A 21366-nucleotide genomic window follows, 5' to 3' on the forward strand; every position below is an offset into this window, starting at 1 on the left:
ATATATATATATATATATATGGAGCTTTGGGATGGCGACTGCAACTTTTGCTCAGCAAGATAATAATCATATTTATAATCATAGTTAAAGATTTTATAGAAATTACTCTTATGTAGTATTCTGAACAGCTAGAAATATCTTCAGACTTTCATCACTGTATGAACTATTGTTATAGATTGCTTTGGAGAGGTTTCAAGGATAGGAGAGGCTGAGTTATATTTTCTGAGGATGGTTTGAGTTTCGGCATCTAATTTCCAATTCTGTGTTTCTATAATATGATTCACAGCATAACTGTGAGAGAGTTATCAAATTAAAATTCTTGCATCTATGATCAGACTTCCTTCCCAGGAACACTCAATAGTGCCTCTCAGTGCCAAAGAATACTGTTCCAGCAGAGCTCAGCACATTACTATCCCATAAAATAACACGTCCTACATGGACACTGTGCCTAAAACATTTAAAGGATTTTTGACTGTAATTAACATCAATATAGTCCTACTAATGAAAAGAATAATGGCCTAAACTATAGTGGCATTTAAAGTTAAACTTGAAACTTCAGATTTAGACACCTGTAGGCATGATATGGTTTCACAACAATGCCATAAAGGACCCACTTTTTTTTTCTTCTATCCCAGTATGTTGATGAAGTCACTCCTTATATTTCCAACATGATTCCCTCGGCAGGAATAAAATATGGATTTTCCTTTACAAATAACATTTTATTTTGGAGCTAAATATCTTTTATATCAAATGCTCTTTATATTTTAGCAATCAGAATTAGGTCACATAACCTCCTTTAGATTGAGGAAAGACTGGTAATGTATCTTTTTGACCCTCAAACTTTTATAAACATCCAGCATGCAAGAAGGTAAAATTCACAAAGTATGATATCCAATTAAAAAATTGTCAGGCATGAAAAGAGGTAGTAAAAAAAGACTCATAATCCGGAGAAAAATTAATCAATACAAACACATCTAGAAATGACCAAAATGACAAACTTGATATACAATGGTATTGTAACAGTTATTATAAATATTGTTATTATTAAAATACAGCATGTATTCAAGATGCTAGTGTAAAGGGTGTACATGTTAAATAGAGGCATAGAAGATACAAAAATATCCAAATCAAATTTTTGAGATGAAAATTAGAAAGTCTGATGTGAAAATTTTAATAGAAGAGATTAATGGTAAATTATGACTGGTAAACTTAAAGATGTAGTAATAGAAACCATTTAAAATAAATCACAGAGTAAAAACTGATGAATTCAAATATACATCTTCTAAATACAGGATCAACATACAAATAATTCAGTTGCGTTTTCTATAGTAGAATGAAAAATAAACGTTTCAAACTAAAAAAATACCATTTATAATAAATCAAAATACAAAGTACCTACGAGTAATTCTCACAAAAGATGTCCAAAACCTGTATACAGAATACCAGAAAAGTTTGCTCATTGAAGTTATAGTAGACCTAAATAAATGGAAATTTATGTCATGTTCATGGATTAGAAGCTTCAGTGTTGTTAAGATGTCAGTTCTCCCCACAATTATCCATATGTTTAACACAATCCTAATCCCAGCAGGCATTAGTTGGTAGAACTTGATGAACTTTGTTTTAAAATTCATAAGGAAACACAAAGTATCTAGAATTGCCTCTACAACTTTGAAAAAGAAGTTGGTCACCTCAACTACCTGACCTCAAAATTTTAAAATAAGGGCACCTTGGTGGCTCAGTCGTTTAAGTGTCCCACTTTGGCTCAAGTCATGATCTCATTGTTTGTGGGTTCTCGCCCCATGTTGGGTTCTATACTGACAGCTCAGAGCCTGGAGCCTGCTTCTGATTCTGTGACTCCTACTCTATCTGTCCCTCTCCCACTCATGCTCTCTTTCTAAATAAACATTAAAAAAAATTTTTTTAAAAGGAGGGGTGCCTGGTTGGCTCAGTCGGTTAAGTGTCTGACTTCAGCTCAGGTCATGATCTCAGAGTTTGTGAGTTTGAGCCTTGCATCAGGCTCTGTGCTGACAGCTCAGAGCCTGCAGCCTGCTTCAGATTCTGTGTCTCCCTCTCTCTCTCCCCACCCCCACTCATGTGCATGCGCTTTCTCTCTCTCTCTCTGAAAAATAAGTAAATCTTAAAATTCTTTTTTAATTAAAAAAAAAGATTTTAAAATAAATCTACGTAACCCCGTCTAATATTAGATTAAATTTAGATAATAACATAAATAAAACAAAGTAGAAACAAAGTAGAGTCCAGAAATTGATTCATACTCATAAAGTCAATTCACTTTGATAAATGTTCAAAGATAATTCAGAATAAAAAATATAATCATTTTAATAAGTGGGTCTGGTACAATTGAATATGTATGTGAAAAAAAAATTATGGCTCATAACTCATGATATAAAATTCACTCTAAATGAACTACTGGACCTAAGTGTAAAACCTAAGACTATAAAAATTATAGAGGAAACCATAGGAACAAATTTTTGTTTCAGACAGTTTTCCTCGATATAGTACCAATAGCAAGATACATAGAAAGAAATATTAATAAAGGGGACTTGGAAAGATACTATTAGGGAAATTAAAATATAAGCCACAAACTGGGATAAAATATTTGCTAATCTGATCAATGACTTATATCTAGAATATATAAATAACTCTTAAAATCCAATAACAAGAAAAAAATTTCAATTAAAAATTAGTTACAAATTTTAAGGCCAAAGAAGCTATATGGGTATCAAATAGGCATATGAAAAGATTTCCAACATAATTATCTATTAGAAATGAAAACCATAATGGAATACCACAGCATAAGGAAGTGTTATATTAATAAGAACTCATTATACCAAGTGTCGGTGAGCATTTGGAACAATTGAAACTCTCATACATTGAAAATGGGAACATCAAATAGTACAAACCATGTTAGAAATGTTTAGCAATTTTTAAGAAGTTTTTTTTTATACACACACATGATATAGTATTTATCTCTATTTTATACAGATAGTTATATACACATAATACAGACATGTGGAATATTATTCAGTCTTGAAGAAAATGTCAAATCAAACTTGAGGCCATTATGCTAAATGAAATAAGATATACAGAGAAAGACAATGTCTGCACACTATACCTCGTATGTAGAATCTTTAAAAACAAAAACTGTCAGAATGGCCAAATTTAGCAACACAGGAAACAACAGATGTTGATGAGGATAAATGGAGAAAGGGAAAATTTTAACACTGTTGGTGGGAATGCAAGCTGGTGCAACCACTCTGGAAAACAGGATGGAGGTTCATCATAAGGTTAAAAATAGAACTACCCTGCGACCTAGCAATTGCACTACTAGGTATTTATCCAAGGGATATAAAAATACTGATTCAAAGAGTCACATTCAACCCAATGTTTATAGCAGCATTACCAATAATAGCCAAATTATGGAAAAAGCCCAAATAGATGGATAAAGAAGATGCAGTACACACACACACACACACACACACACACACACACACACACTGGAATATTACTCAGCCATCAAAAAGAATGAAATTTTGCCATTTGCAACAATGTGAATGGAACTAGAGAGTATTATACTAAGTGAAATAAGTTAGTCAAAGGAAGACAGATATATGATTTCACTCAAATGTGGAACGTAAGAAACAAAAGAGATGACCATAGGGGAAGGAAAAGAAAAATCAAGAGGGAAGCAAACCATAAGAGACGGTTAACTATAAAGAAAAAGCTGAGGGTTGATGGAGAGGAGGTGGGTGAGGGATGGACTAAATAGGTAATGGGTATTAAGGAGTCCACTTGTGTTGAGCACTGGGTGTTATATGTAAGTGATGAATCACTCAATTCTACTCCTGAAACAGTATTACACTGTATGTTAACTAATTAGAATTTAAATAAAAACTTGAAGAAAAGAAGTCAAATTTATACAGAGTAAAATGGTGGCTTCCAGGGGCTGGGGGTTGGGAAAATGGGGAGATGCTGGTAAAAGGGTACAAACTTTCAGTTATAAGACAGATAAGGTCAGAGTGTCTGATGTATAACATGATGATATAGTTCATAATACTTTATTGTTTAATTGAAATTTGCTAAGAGTAGAGATTGAGTGTTATCCAATAAAGAAAACAAAGGAAATATGTGAGGGGATGTGATGGATGTGCCTATTAAGTTGGTTGTAGAAACACTTTCACAATGTATACTCATATCAAATCATCATGTTGTATATTTTAATTATACTATTGTCAGTTATATGTCAATAAAGTGAAAAAAAGAATTTACATATGTACCTATGAAATGATCCATTCTACCTAGTTATTGCCTTAAGTAGGATGAAAATGTATATACATGCAGAGCCTTACAAAAATGTAAAAATGTTTGTAATAGCTTTATTCGTAATAGACAAATTCAAAAGCAACGTAAATGTTCATCAGCATGTGAACAGATAAATTATTATAGATTCATAAAAGAGCTTGCCACTCATTAATAAAACAGAAGAAATTATGGATATATTTAGCAACATCTTTATTAAATTTAAAAGAATATACTAAGAAGCCAGCTAAAAAATACAAATATATGATTCTATTAATACAAACTTTTTGGAAAGAGCAAAGTCATAATGAAAGAAATCATACTGGAAGTAGAGAAGGGAATTACTAGAAACTGCATAGGAAATATTTTGGGGGTGATGGAAATGTTCTACACAATGATTAGTTTCATGGTTTCATTAGTTTCATATATATATATATATCAAAACCCATTTACACACTTTGAATTGTTGAATTCTATTGTATGTAACTTACACCTCTGTTGAAGCAAGGAAAAAAAAGCGAAAACTATTCCATCAATGGATGTATAAGCTAGCTGGACAAAGGATTCATCCAGCCAATTCCAACCAATTCAAAATAGAATTAAATAAAGAATAAGAAAATGGAGAAGATAAAAAGAAATCAGAATGTATGATATATTTGGGGGCATACCAAAAATTTATAAGAGTAAGAGGAGTCACAGACAGAGAACACAGCATGGATAATACTTGAGGACAAAATGTTAGAAAAATTATTAAAATTAATGAAATATATAAATCTACAAATTTAAGGAGCTCAGTAAACACTAGACAGGATATAGACATCACACACAAACACAATACACACTTTGGTATATCATTCAAGCAATGCTGAAAAACAAAATGAAAGAAATAATACTAAAAGCAACAGAAAACGAATAAAAGACATTATCTTCAAGAATAACAGCACAACTCATTTATCAATACCTCAGGTTGAGAAAATAGTCAATTAACCTAGTGAAAGAAAATAATTTCTAACTTAGAAACAGATAGGCAATCAAAAAATAACTAAAAAATGTGGAGAATGTACACGCTGTTTAAAAATGTTGAAGTTCTAATAGAAAGAGTAAATAGTAAAGTAATGACTTTCATTAGGTTGTAATCAGTTAAGGATACATTCGGGCATTTTCAATATACCCAATCAACATAAAAAAATAACTAACACATTACTAGAATAAAGTAGATTAATTAAAATATATTAACTCACATGAAGAAAACAAAGAATGGGGAAAGGTCGGAAAACATAAGCCAAATAGAAAATAAAAGTGGGAGTCACAAATTCATTATATCATTAATTACATTAATTATAACTGAATGCATGATTCCAAGTGAAACTTTAAGATTTTTAGACTGTTGGGAAGCAAAAATCATCTGCATATTGCTTATCACTGACAAACTTCATATATTAAGTGTTATAGCAAAGTCTAGGGGAGAGAAACTCCTACTTTCCCTCATGTAGACCAAGAAACGTATCTTACAAGGAAAGCCAATGAATACAAAGCAAACAAACAGAATGAAAGCTAAAGATGCTTTTGTTTATTGGAAGCAAAAGCTTACATAATATGCTTCGGCTAAGTTTTCTTTCAACGTTCAATCCTTTTCTTCTTTGGGGTATTTCTTTATTTAGATATTTTTTTACTTGCTTCTTGTAGACGTTTAAAACTCCCTCATCAAGAAAACCCAGATGACATACTATGTAGGCATAATGTCTCCATCGCAGACCTCCCCAGTGTTTTAATATTTCCTTCATGTATATAATTGTCTATTTTTGTCCTATTAACAAAAACAACTTCATGTGCAGCTTCGAGGAATAGTTGGAATTCCATTTGAAATTTGGAATGGCAGCTCAAATCCCATATGGAACTTAGAAACTGAATGGGATACATTCCAGATGACCATAGAGCAGTTTTCAGAAAAGGCACTTGCCACCTTTTCTCTCTATATCTAGACCAGCTGAAGTTTCTGTAAGAAAGGACTTAACAAGGGACTATATCTTGTGACAAAAACACAGCAGAGGGCTAACACTTGTCAATTTTATCCGTGCAACTGTTTACAAATGAAAGAAAGATCTCTGATGTCCCAGTCTTAGCAATATGGAAAGAGATAGTTGTGTTTTCAAATACATTTTTTCCCGTGAATACTCTAACATGTTTTTAAAATTATACTGACAGAAAAACAATTGCAGCAGCTTTTAAACTAATGATACAATCCCATGGATAATTTCCTCTAAATAGCTCAGAGATGTGAATGAATGAATCATATATCATGGCAGGAAGCAATTTCCCTCAATGAGATTTACCTGCTGGAATCTCAATTCATTACAGATTGAGTAAAAGCTTTTATTTGAAATAAGACTCAAACTGGCTCTGGAGCAAAACCTAAACCCTGAGTGGGGACAGCAGCGAATACATCTAGAACTTCTCACTCTCTGGGAGGGCTTGTGTTCCAAACATCTCTCTTTTATTCACAGGAACTTGGTGAAGTATTCCGGTGCCATAAGTGATTTCCAACAATCGTACAGAGATTTCAGGCTCCTTAATGTAGCACCACGCTTTCCTGATGAATTGTCACCATCCAAGTGTTGCCGCAATATTTCCCTCTCATTTTATCTCTGTCTTCCCTTCGGTATGGCACAGGTAGCTGAATGTTTGTCAGTTAAGTAAGGAATCTTAAAAGCCAAATGCCTGACGAGGATGCAGAGAAAGAGGATCTCTTTTGCACTGCTGGTGGGAATGCAAGCTAGTGCAGCCACTCTGAAAAACAGTATGGAGTTTCCTCAAAAAATTAGAAATAGAACTACCCTATGACCCTATGAATTGCACTAGTAGGTATTCATCCATGGGATACAGGTGTGCTATTTCGAAGGGACACATGCACCCCCATGTTTATAGCAGCCCTATCAACAATAGCCAAAGTATGGAAAGAGCCCAAATGTCTCTCGATGGATGAATGGATAAAGAAGATGTGGTACATATATACAATGGAGTATTACTCGGTAATCAAAAAGAATGAAATCTTGCCATTTGCAACTACGTGGATGGAACTGGAGGGTATTATGCTAAGTGAAATTAGTCAGTCAGAGAAAGAGAAAAATCACATGACTTCACTCATATGAGGACTTTAAGAGACAAAACAGATGAACATAAGGGAAGGGAAGCAAAAATAATATAAAAACAGGGAGGGGGACAAAACAGAAGAGACTCATAAACATGGAGAACAAACTGAGGGTTACTGGAGGGGGTGTGGGAGGGGGGATGGGCTAAATGGGTAAGAGGCATTAAGGAATCTACTCCTGGAATCATTGTTGCATGATATGCTAACTAATTTGAATGTAAATTAAAACAAATAAAATTAATTAAAAAAAACAAATGCCTGTAAGTTTCCTGGAAATCTACAAAAGGAAATTCAATGTAGTCTAACTCCAGAGAGCATTCTGTATCTTCAGATTGCTTTTGAAATATGTTTAAAGAAATAATGTCAAGCAACTTGCTTTTACGCCAGAATTAAAAAGTTAATAATGTACATACATTTCTCCCCTCAAGTTAAAAAAGAAGCTAGGCTGGAAAAGCTGTTCACTTTTCATTGGCCAGCTGTTTCTCTGCTTGACTTGGTGCTACATCTGAGGGAGGGAACAGGACAGCTTACCTGAGGAGCTTAAGATTCCAGGAGAGCAAATGACCTACGCAAAGTTCAAACCCATACCTGTGGTTTCAAAGTTCAACACTAAGTCCTTTAATGTTCCATCTTTACACATATATTCATCCTTATGTTGGTTTATTGTCCTTGCACATAGAACATGGGCTGGTTCCCCAGCGCCTGCCATAGCAAAGTGCCACAAAGCTGGATGGCTTAGAACAATAGACAGTTATCATCTCCAAGTTCTGGAGGCCAGGAGTTTGAAATCGAGGTGACAGTGAGGCCATGCTCCCTCTGAAGGCTGTGGAGGAGCACCCTTCCCGATCTCTTCCTAGCTTCTAAGGGAGGACGTCGGTCCTGCTGTTCCCTGGCTTGTAGCTGCATCACCTCCATTGCTTCCTGTCATCATATGGGATTCTGTACCTTTTCACAGCTGTCTTCTGAAGACACCTGTCATACTGGATGAAGCCCCACCTAAATCTTCATCTTAACCTGATTAATTCTGCAAAGGCCCTATTTCCAAGTAAAGTCACATTCTCAAGCAATGGGGTTTGGGACTTACCACATCATTTTGGGATACAATTCAACCAGTAACAGACTATAAGCTCTTTATAGATGGAAAAAAAAAAAAAAAAAAGGTGGTCTTGTCCTCTCCTTCATCACCTATGCCTTCTAGTATAGTGTTGATGACACGAATATCTGATGTTTGGTGTGCTATACAGAACACGAATTTTGTTTAAAAAGGACTTCGAGATGAGAAAGCTGCTTTGGAGAAGCGGATACTAAGTTTAGAGGATGCTCAAGTGTATAATATGGTGCAGCCATTAACGGGAGAACCAGCGAGGTGGGCAGAGTCATATGATCTGGTGTCTGGCCCTTCTGTGGTTCTTACCTAATTTGATTACCTTGTAACTGTGTTTCTTCGTCAGTCATAAGAGGTAATATCTCTTCTGACTATCCTACTTGGATATTATGAATACAAAGGACATAATCGATGTAAAGAGTGTGTGTAATGCCATGCAAATCCCCAGGCATCAGTATGAACCCGAGCCTATGGTGCCGGGGCGTGCTCTCTGGCTGCCAGAAACACTTCAAAGTACAGCAGATGACTTTGTGCTCTTCCCAAGTCTGTTTTGATCCCCTTTACTACTCGCCTCCAATCACATTGTCAGTTCCTATTAGCTTTCCTGCTAAGGGCTTCCACCCATACCTTTCTTCAGAGCATACGCTTGGGCACTTGCTTTTATGGAGATCTCGAAGTCCCAGAGAATTGTACTGTGCTGCCTCTTCCACAGCAGCTCACCACCAGTAAATACTTGGTAAGGGGTAACAAAAGCTCAGCTTTCTTTCTACAACTAAGGACAGACCAGAGCTTTTGAGATTCTAGAACTCCTCACGAGATCAGATAAAGGATGGAATCTCAAATGAAATTGATTCCATGGGGTGCCTGGTGGCTCCATCGGTTGGGCATCCAACTTTGGCTCAGGTCATGATCTCGCGGTTCGCGGGTTCGGGCCCTGCGTCGGGTTCGGTGCTGACAGCTCAGAGTCTGGAGCCTGTTTCGGATTCTCTACCTCCCTCTGCCCCTCCCCCACTCGTGCTCTGTCTCTCTCTGTCTCAAGAATAAATAAAATATTTAAAAAAGTTGAGTCCTACCTTGGTTTCTTCTCTTTATTAACATACCTTCCCCACTCACTTACCAGTGTCCCCTGGGAACACTTGCTTCCTAAACCTCTCGAATATGCACTTTAACTTTGCAGACTTCTTTTAGAAAATCTGACCTGAGACAGCTAGTACTTCTAAGAAAAGGGTTCTGGAGTTGGAGCACTCCCTGGCCAGCTGGCAATGAGGAAACCAGTAGGGGTAGAAAGGGAATGTTGGTAACTACTGGCACGTGATAGCACTGCAATCGCTAAGGCTTTTATCTCTGCTGAACTGGGGCAGGGTCCTGATGAGACAGGTTGTGGGGGACCCCTGGGATTTGACAGGTAAAGGAAAAGGAAACATTATAAGGGCAGCTGAACATCACTTAAGAGAGAACATGAAAAATGTGACCCAATCTCAGTTTAAGGTAATACATGAAATCCTGAGAGTTTAAACAGTGGTGTTTAAAGGGTCTTTCCCCAGTGGCCAGAGGGCAAAATGTAGTGACCACGGAGGACAGAACTTAATTATAGAAGTAGCAGAACCTGAGACAAGGCTGAATTTGCAGGCTTGGCAAATCTCTAATGCCAAAGTCAGGGCTTTGACAAGGAGTAATTGGAAAACTTAGACTTGGGGTGGTGATAGTTGGTTACATTTACCAAACTTTAAAACTCCAGATTCCCCCCCGGAGAAGCTGGGCCTAGAGAAACAACCTGTTCCCCTCTGTGCAGACTCATGGTCAATCTTTTGGCCAAAGACTTTGCAGAGGCCTCAGGGGAAGCAGATGGCTGCAGAATGTTCCCTCTGGATAGCAGACTAATAACTAAGGTCAAGTCTCAACATGGCCTTGCTGGGGAGCACCATACCAGCCAAGGAGACAGAGGGAATATATTCAGGGATCATACACTGAAGAAGACCTGAATCTTATAACCAGGCAGGACCTGAGAGATCATGCCTAATAGTGGATTTTGTGTCTGTAGGGGAACTCTCCTGAATCTCAAGACTTGACACCCCGGCCAGCACTCATGGAACTGGTTCTGATATGCCTCCATAATGACTCTTAGAAGGTTGGAAAAGGGGCTCCTGTGTGGCTCAGTTGGTTGAGCATCCAATTTCAGCACAGGTCATGATCTTGTGGGTTCATGGGTTCAACAAACCCTCTGTGCCAACAGCTCAGAGCCCAGAGCCTGCTTTGGATTATTTGTCTTCCCCTCTCTCTGCCCCTCCCCCACTTACACTCTGTCTCACTGTCTCAAAAATAAATAAAATTTTTGTAAACATTTAAAAACAGTTGGAAAAAAATAATAGCCCACATTAAGTGAAGCAGAGATGCCAGAACTGCTTTGGCAGAGATGAAAAGACTTGCTGGGTAGAGATTAAAAAACTCATAAATTGGAATGCTGGAATGGAACTAATATACAAAAACTTGAAAAATTATCATCTATGCTCTTCAAGAGGGCTCCAAAGACATCCCCCCTGCTAAGATGATAAGGAATGTGCTGGTGAAGAAGGTGGAGGGTATTGGCACTGGTGAGAAGCTCAGTCGTGGGTATCCTTTGCAGGCAAGAGAAAACAGTAGGTGAGACCACTGTAGGTGGACTCCCTACTATCAATGGGGCTGATAGGGTTCTAGAAGAGCAGAAGCTAGGTGATAGCACAGAAACAAGAAAAGTAAGGTGGATATAATTATTGTAAAGAACATTCAGTGGATCCTGATCTGCAAGGATTTTGCAGGGATAACTTAAAAATGATGTATTCCTGGGTTTAAGCTAGAGGGGTAATTGACAAGGACTTGAGGCTATATATCTTTAAAAGAGATTAAAAATGGATTAACAAAAGCTTAACATCAGTCACACCAATAAAAATCTTGATGCTTTGCCTGGTTTCCAAATCAGAGCCAGTTGTCAGAAAAATAAAGCACATCATTTAAAAGATAGGCAAAACCAACAGGAAAGAAAACAAAATAAAATCTGCAATGGCACAGCTAGTTCAACTGTAGTGATTCTTTCTAAAATGCAACTTTCCTTGAATTACCCATCCAAGTGTATGTAAGAGAGAGTAAGATGCCCAGATCTTTCAAGAGCTGTTACATACAAGGGCTGGCCTTACAAATATAAGGGTAAACAAAATGCCAAAAGGCTCCATGGTGGTTAATTTTTATGTGTTAACTTAGCAGGGTATGGTGCCCAAATATATGGCCAAACATTATTCTGGAAATTTCTCTGAGAGTGTTTTTAAATGGAATTAACATTTTAATTGGCGGTCTTTGAATAAAATAGATTATCCACCATGCCACAGCCCTCACCCCATAATGTAGGTAGGTTTCATCCAGTGAATTTAAGACCTGAATGGAACAAAAGCCTGACCCCTGAGCAAGAAGGAATTCTGCCATCAGAGTGCCTCCATACTTGAACTACCACAATGGCTCTTCCCTGGGTCCTCAGCCTGGATCTCAAGCCTGCTGGCCCACTCTGCAAGTTTTGGACATCCTATTGGTTCTGTTTCTTTGGAGAACCATAACTAATACATGTCCCCTCCAAGAACTTCTAGCATATGGTGTTGAAGTTATAGATGGAGTCCACACCAAAGTCCCTTGCCATAGGTAGTCATTTCACTTGTTCATAAATATCTACTTATAAATTAAGGAAAACTGAAGTCACTCAAAAGATGCTATAACACAACATTGAGCATATAAGACAACCTCAGATATTAGGAAAACAAAATATCCTTAGACCTCTGATGAAGCAAGAGCATCTGAAGGTCAAAGTAATCAATGGATTCCTGGCTTAGACTGGAAAACAGTAGTCCTTTCCTGTTTCCCAAGTGCAATTGTGCAAGATAGGTTTTGTTTTGTTTTGTTTTGTCTTTTACTGTAACTGATCAGCCTGAACTTGAGTGTATAAAATTCAGCTATTGATCTGCTTAATGCATTATATTCAATATTCATCATTTCATAACCTAGCTATATTCCCTGTGAAGACATTTCCTTCACTAAGGAATTGATAAATGTATTTGTGAGGGGAGCATTTTCAACACTGAAATTATCTGTGTTTTCCCTCCTTTGTAGGCCAGGCATGACCTTGGGAAAGTCCTCCAGTTAGAGATGAGCTTTCTTATTTTAATGGTAATAATGGCATCTTTGAGTAGCAGAGGCAAGGTAGTAGAATATAAGTGCTACAGATAAATGGGCATGTTTATTATTAAAAGAAACAAAGAAGTATTATAATCAGGGTCATTTTGGACTTCAGAGATCTGTGGCTGTGGTTATTTGCTCAGTTTCTGTAGGAATTAAATAGATAGTAAGCTTAATAGAATTTTTTAAATCTATATAATAGAAATAGTTCTAGTGGCCAGCATCCTGACTTGAGCCAACACAATTGAGAGTTGTTAGTTCCCTCCTAGTTTCCAGAGTTAAGCTAGTTTATTGATCTAAAGCCTATAGTAGCATTGTTACAAGTACATAATTTACATCTTCCCCCAAACCTTCCCTAAAGGAACCTGTGGCATTTGAGTAATTGTTTACAAAAGGAAATGTCTAGATATTGCAGGTATTAACAGATAATGGCTCTGCATTGATGTTAATTGCTTGATATCCATAGTGTCACTGGAGTTGGCCAAAGTGGCAGATTATGGTGGTCTTAGTTTACATCTCATTACAGTGGTCCTGTTTGGTCCAGAGATATATCTAGCTAATTTCCCTAATTCCTGAATGTGTGATTAGAAGAGACATAAGTGACCACAAGTGAAATTCCTACATGGGCTCTTTGACCTATGGGATAAGAGGCATTATCGAAGGAAAGGCTGAGAAATTCCCTGGGATTTCTCCTCTGTTACAATGTAGTAAATCAGAAACAATGATGTATCCGTGGAGAAATAAGAAATATGTGCTCACTAAAGGCCTGAGGGATGCAGTGCTGGTAGTAATTACCAATCTTCCTTTAACCTGTTATTTTGCCTGTGAACAAATCACATGGGGCTTGGGTTATTGACCATGAGCTACATGCAACCTAACTCAGTGGTAAGTGCAAATTCAGATTTACTAGAGTGAACTCTCATAAATCTTGACTCTTTAATAGTAAGCTATTGATCTTGTTAATGCTTTCTTCTTCTAATCAACTTCTAAGAGTCCCAAAGAAGCGATTTCACTTTACTTGTCAGATGATATGAAAGAACACACTCCAGTGTGTTATGTGTTCCCTTCAAAATCTAAAAAGGCCCATCAAGTGTTGTGCCTCTCTTTTATCATGGTAGGTGTTGTGAGGTGCCACATCTAGTCCTTCACCTCTGGGACCCTTTGGGCACCTCTACATTTATCTGTCATCCTATCTGATCATTGGTAAGTTTCTGTGGATTCAGAGTCAAGCATCTGGTGATGGGCCTGGAGACACTGTTGGTGAGCAAGGTAAAGCATCTACAAGATGAGCAAAGACTAGAGGAGAGCACAACTAGAGCAAGCAGGGGCCACAGGGACACTTTCTCATCTGCCTGTGTCTCCCCTTATCTAAGGTGAAAAGTCCCAAGAGAGATGTTTGGTGCCTCCTTCTGCTCCCGATATCATGTTAGTTTCTTTATTGGTCATCTGCAACCCAAAATGATGCACAAAAAGGGGTTCTGGAAAACACAGTTGCCAATTTTGGATGAGTTGTCCTCGCATAATCCAGCCCACTGATTTTTTTTTTGGTTGGTTCCATCAGCTGTTTGCAGAAATTTGTTAAAATTTCCCACTGCGATTATGGGTTTTTCCATTTTTCTTTTAGTTCCATTAATGTTTGCTTAATATATTGCAAAAATATGTTATTGGGTAAATTTGAATTTGGTATCTTCATGTTGCCTTAGCCATTTATTATTATGAAATTATCCTTTTTTTTAATTTTTAAGCTTATTTATTTTGAAAGAGACAGAGACAGCATGAGTGGGGGAAGGCCAGAGAGAGAGGGAGAGACTGAATCCCAAGCTGTGCTGGCAGCACAGAGCCTGATGTGGGGCTCCAACTCATGAAACTGTGAGATCATGACCTGAGCTGAAACCAAGAGTCAGATGTTTAGGGACTGAGTCACCCAGGCGCCCCTATGAGATTATCCTTTTTATGTTTAAAATAATTCTTGCATTAAGGTATACTTTATCTGAAACTCTCCTTTTTTGGCTCTGCTTATAAAAAGTGGTCCCAGGCCTCCACCAGATGCTCAACATTAGACCCACAGAGGTGTTAGCTGCTTCTCATAGATGCACAATTTCCCACATCTCTTCATGGATTTCCTCTTTGTGGTCCTACATCGGTGGGTGGAAATCCTTGGCTTTTAATTTTTTTTTTCCTATTAATGTTTCAACTTGTCCACCTACACCTGTACGTGAGACACACTGATTAGTGACTTTTTCTGATGCTGTGAAACTCTCTTCCAGATTTTATGTTCCTTGGCTTCTCCCACCTTATGCCTTTATGCACCTAATATTCACAGTGGCTGTTTCTCTGACAGACATTTATAGCTGACTTAATCAAAAAGGTATAGAAGATATGAGGGGTGTCTATGTGGCTCAGTCAGTTAAGCGTCTGACTCAGGTCATGATCTCATGGTTCGTGAATTTGAGCCTCGCATCAGGCTCCGTGCTGACAATGTGGAGCCTGCTTTGGATTCTCTCCTCTCTCTGCCCCTTCCCTACTTGCTCTCTGTTTCTTTCTTAACACATAAATAAACTTTAAAAAATCTAAATATATAGAAGATACGAAACTATGTACATATATACGTGTGTAACAATAGATAATAATACTAAGCCCTAATCCTCAATGACAAATTTAACATAATATGATCATCTGAACAAGACAGAGCCAAAAATTTGGCAAAATTTAACACTCTTTAATGGTAAAACTCTTTAGCAAATTATGAATAGGAGGGAACATTCTTATCTGATAAGATATATTTATAAAAAAAGTATAATGAACACCATATATTGCCATAAAATAATTAAAATTTTGCTCCTCTGAATGAGAACAAGAAGAAGATAGAATCTGACCTGTATACTTTTCTTCAATACTTTGCTGATGGTCTACCCAGTCCAATAAGGCAGGGAAAATAAAATAAATTAAAAAATGGGCAAGCAAATAAAGCAGTTCTTGCTTGTGGGATACATGATTACATATGTTTACCAAATCCAAAAGAAATTATACTCAAATTTAAGGTAAAAAAGTAATTTTAGCAAAATATCAGAATAACAGGTAAAAGATAAAAATTAATTTTGTTTTTATGATTTTATAACAAATGGGAAATGAAAAAAATGTATACTTTAAAAGTTGTTTCAAGTTTTATTTTTACTTGAGAGAGAGAGAGAGAGAAAGGCCAGGGGAGGGGCAGAGAGATACAGAAACAGAATCCAAAGCAGGCTCTGCACTGTCAGTGCAAAGCCCAATATGGGGCTCAAACCCATGAACTGTGAGATAATGACCTGAATCACCCAGGTGCTCTCAAAAAAATATATACTTCTAATACATTAAAACATAATAATGTAATAAACCTTAAAAAGGAAAAAATATGCACATCTCTGTTCTAAATATTATAAATTTTCACTGAAAAAAAATTAAGGAAGACTTCAATAAATTAATATATCCTGTTTATGAGTTGGAAAACTTAGTATAATAAAACTATTAATTCTCCCACAGTCAATCCTGATCATAAGGTCACTTGCTTTATTTTTTAATATCATGCTGATTTTAAAATTCATATGAAATATAAATGACCAAGAATGGCAAGGGGATATTGACGGAGAAGAAGAAACCCAGAGGTCTTCTATTACCTGAGAGAAAGACTCATTGCACAGAGTATGGGAGGTGGTATTCTTCTGAAACAAGGCTAAGCAACCGAACAGGAACAGAATGATCCAGGAACAGTTCCACATAAATCCAGCCAATGATTTGTGAAGGAAGATGATACCACCATGAGGAAATGATTTTATTTTTCAGATTAACACTTAGTACTGGTTCAATGGAAATACACATGGAAAAATATATCTTACCTGCCCTTCACACTATTCATAAGTATTAGGCTTTTAAAGGAAAACATAGGGGAATACACTCATGATGTCAAAGTAGGAAAATATGTATTCAACAGGACAGAGAATTTGCTATTCAGAAAAGGAAAATATGACAAATTGAGCTATGTGAAATTTAAGAAACTCTATTTATCAAAAGGTACTACTAAGGGAGTGAAAGTTGAATCCCAAAAGAGAGAACGTATTTATAATACAAATGTATATAAAACAAAGGATTTGTCTTCATTATATGTGTATACACACACACACGTAACTTACAAATCAATAAAGAGAAGAGGAAACAGTTGAATATCAGGCAAAGAAACAATAAAAAGTATGTCACAAAGGGGCCTTTTATAAACCTACAAACCTATGAGAAGTTGTACAACTTTAGTTATGAATAAGAAATATAAATTTAAAACACTGAACTAGACTTATTATGGAAACAATTTTGTAATACATACAAGCATCAATTCATTATGTTGTACACCTGGAACTAACATAGTGTTATAGACCAATTGTACCTCAATAAAGAAGCACAATGGAATACTAGTGTATAACCACAAAATAGGCAAAATGATGAAAGTTAAAAATATGAAGTGTTGCAGACGATGCAGAGCTACCAGAACCTCCTTTACTACTGGCAAGAGTATACATTGGTAGAGTAACTTTGCAAAAATTTTTGGTAGCATCTACTAAAATTGAATATAGTATTGTATGTATATATACAATTATACATACACAATATACAGATTGTATATATTTATTTCAGATGACCCAAGTCTATTCTTCTCTATGTTGCTCAAAATATGTGCATATTTGTATAAACCATGAGACCTGAGCTAGAATGCGCCTAACAGTATTACTTGTAATAGCCACAAACTGGAAATTCACCAGTAGCTAATCAACAGGTGAATGCATAAATGGTGAAATACTTTAAAGAATGAATAGTGAATGATCCATAGTTATCCATAACAATATTGATGAACTATACAAACTACTAAATAAAATCCATCAGACCCAGAAGAATACATACTATATGACTACGCTCATGTCAAGTTGTATCCGGTAGGGCTCAGCAACCGGAAAAGAATGTTGGTGCTAGTGAAGGTCTGTTTCTTGATCTGGGTGCTGAATGCTTGTGTTTAGTTTGTGAAAAATCTGTGAGCTCCATATTATTGTGCACACATGTATCTGGGTCTTCATTACACGTTTACCGTATAGTCCATAGAGTTTACACACACAAGAACAGTTAACTTCCTAAGGCCTAACAAACAGGATTAATCTTCTGTAAAGGAAATCCAATATGTGGTGTGCTGTACTACCTGGTTTTCCCTAAATGTAACACTGCACACTGAAAGGCAGTTGCAGTCAGTCACTAGGTGGCTAATAGAGTCAGTGCGTTCTTCCCTTATGAGTCTTCTTGGTGATACCAAGCCTTCCCAAAGACAATGTTCGAGTGGCTGAGGATCTACAGTCTTAGATCTGCCTTTCCCCTACAGTCTAAAATCAGAATAACAAAATACACCTCAATATTTTCCTTCACCGTATATTGTACGGAGAAGCTAAATCTGCATGTATCATTCTTTTGTTCTGAGCTAGATCATCTTCATATTTCTTTTGATTATTGCTCTTCTTTATGCTTTGCAGCAGAGATGACATTTATAGATGAGACAGAAAAGCTATCATTCCCCCAGAAAGGGGGTAAGCAGGATCTGTGTGGAAATATTTCTTAAACAGCGACTTGTGGCTGATGAATCCTGCATGCAGCTAACAACTACACTCTACCTCCCGTCACGCAGACAGCCAAGGCCACAGTCCCCATTTTCTGGCTTTACCTGAACGGGGACCCTAGCTTCTGGGGAACGAAAGTCATCTTATTTTAGAGTCACTATCTTTCAGGAAAAACCTGATGGAAGTCTACATCAGAATTCAGCGTGGCACCCTATGAGCAACCTCCAGTAATTTGGCATTGTGACACTCACTCATACGTGACTGGAAGCTCTTTTCTCGAGAACGATGAAGACCCAGGGTCTCAGCCCAGTGCTGCCACAAATTAGTTGTTTGACCTTGCCGTTTACCCAAACTGGGTCTCAGTTTCCACTTCTGAAAAATGACTGAAGTTTAGGGTGAGAGATCCCTAATGTCCCATTCTCCTCTGACAATCTATAAAACTAATTTAACAGCAACATGCATATTATTAAGTAATGTACATGTGCTGAGGATAATCACATTAGCAGTGTTAAGCTACTCCTATGAATTCCAGATGTCTAATTGGCATTTAACAAAAGAGTAATATTATTATTGCCATAATCTGTTTCAGGGTTTTCTGTCTGCTGTTTAATGATGATGGACATCTTTAAAAATATGAAAAAAATCATATGGATTGCACATTACTCTATTTGGTTTTTACGGATGGGTACATTTTCTCATTACCTTCACACAGTCTGTAAAACAATGGCTGAGTGTTTTTCAGATACTGTATTTTGGTAACTGCTATTCTATGAACACTCTCCTTCCTCTTTACCTGCTCTCTGGTATCATTCACTAATCAGCAGAGTGACCTTGGATAAATCACTCCATTTCTCTATGCTTTAGTTTTCTGTTTTACATATCAATACGGTTGGCTTAGACCAGTGTTTGCCAAATGTGTTTGGAAAGACAAAGCAATACGCAAAGGAGTTCAGTGATCATAGTAACCTGAACAAAATGTATTAAGTATCCCCTGTATCTATGCTTAGAGAGGAAACATTAATATTCTAAAGGCTCTGAAAATTCCTGCAGCACAGAAACATACTTTGCATTATTTCACTGTACTTATCCTAGGCTCATTAATTCACAGAATACTTTATCATTGACTGCCATTAATAATAACTTTCAGATGAAATGATCTAATAGAATTTCTTTAGGATACACCATACTTGATAATCTCAGATATTTGTCATAGTTCATATTTTTCTCCAGACTTATTGAGATGTAAGAGAAAAATACCTGGTACTTTTCTTGTTTGTCTCTTAGCATTTGGAAGCAGGCTCGTTTCAAAGTTTGAGCTCAGTTAAAAAAAAAAAAGCATGTATACAGAATGAATGAATGAATGAATGAATAATGAATAAAGAAATATGAGAAATCTTAATTTTATTTTTTCAGATTAAATTTTTAAGATTTGCCAGTGAAATATGTCAAATGTGTAAACATTTGTAGAGAATAGTGCAAGTTATTAAATGTGCCATCTAGACACCTAGGTGGTGAGCATCTCCATAACACAACTCCTTTTATGCTCAGAAATAACTATTATATTGTATGTGGTGTCAATATCATTCTTATATGTTTAGTTCTTCTTTATGGATGTCTAACAACGCACATTACTTTTTTTCATGTTTTTAAATGTTGCACAATTATTACATTGCATTTTTCTCTATTCCTATGCAACTTTTTGTATCAACATTATGTTAGGAAATACTATCATGTTATTACAGGCTTATCTGGATGCTCTGGTATGCTGCTCCGATTTTCTTTCAGAACTTCCAGAATTGAGCTACTCATTCCCTCAGCAACTGGGTATGTTGGCTGTGGATTGCTCTCAGCTGAGACCTCTCCAAGGGGCGCCCTCAGTCAAAGGGATCTGCCTTGGCCCTGGTGACTTCACTCCAGCAGCTAACCATCCATTGAAAGGCTGATTAATACACAAAAGTGCAGCTCCCTTGTCTGAATTGGGGATGACTTTGAAAAGATTTCCCCATGTCAGAGTGCCACATGGGATTCACTGAGGGGTTTGATGAGAATGCAATACAGCAGAACATCTCCTTCCCAAGAATAACCCCTAGGGTTAAACTTCTGTGGGAAATGTGGGACTCCAAGTCTGTTTTCTGGGAAGCCCGTAACCTTGAATATTGCTCTTCTACTGAGATTTTTTTTTTCTCTCTGCTGAATAGCGTTCCATTGCATGGCCACCCTCCAATTTATTAATCCATTCTAGCATTAGTGAAGATCTAGATGGTTTCAACGTTTAAAAAAATATTCAACATAGGGGCCCCTGGGTGGCTCAGTCGGTTAAGCATCCGACTTCGGCTCAGGTCATGATTTCGCAGTTTGTGAGTTCGAGCCCTGCGTAGGACTCTGTGCTGACAGCTCAGAGCCTTGAGCCTGCTTTGGATTCTGTGTCTCCCTGTCTCGCTGCCCCTATCCTGCTTGTGCTCTGTCTCTGTCTCTCAAAAATAAATAAATGTAAAAAAAAATATATTGAACACTCTAATGGATGACTTTGGGTGCACACGTGGGCAGGTTTCTCTAGGGATACCCCCAAAATATAATTGTCAAGTAGCAGGTTTTATTTTCCTCAACTCTTCAAGAAACTATGAGTCAACAGTCTAAAACTGCTGTATGATTTGCTTTCCTGTGAATTCTCATATTATAAACTTCAGTTGTCTAACTCTTCATTTTGGTATTTTGGGCGCTGACTTCTATCAGTGGAGGCTCCTTGCTGCCAAGCTTGCCCCAGTGCTCTGCCTCAAAGCCCTGAACAAACCTTTGTTGTCTGTTCGGTGGGAGAGGCTCTGCCCTAACTCGATCCAGAAGCTCTGCTACTCTCCATGACAGGTGCGTGATCTGAGACCCCTACCATCGTTGCTCAGGGTCTGGAGTATAAGAATTCATTTCTCTTAACTGTAAACTGTTCAGAGATTTTCAATTCAATACACAGACTCTCACATAACTGG

This window comes from Panthera tigris, chromosome D2 (genome assembly GCF_018350195.1).
Source record: "Panthera tigris isolate Pti1 chromosome D2, P.tigris_Pti1_mat1.1, whole genome shotgun sequence".
Classification (NCBI taxonomy): domain Eukaryota; kingdom Metazoa; phylum Chordata; class Mammalia; order Carnivora; family Felidae; genus Panthera; species Panthera tigris.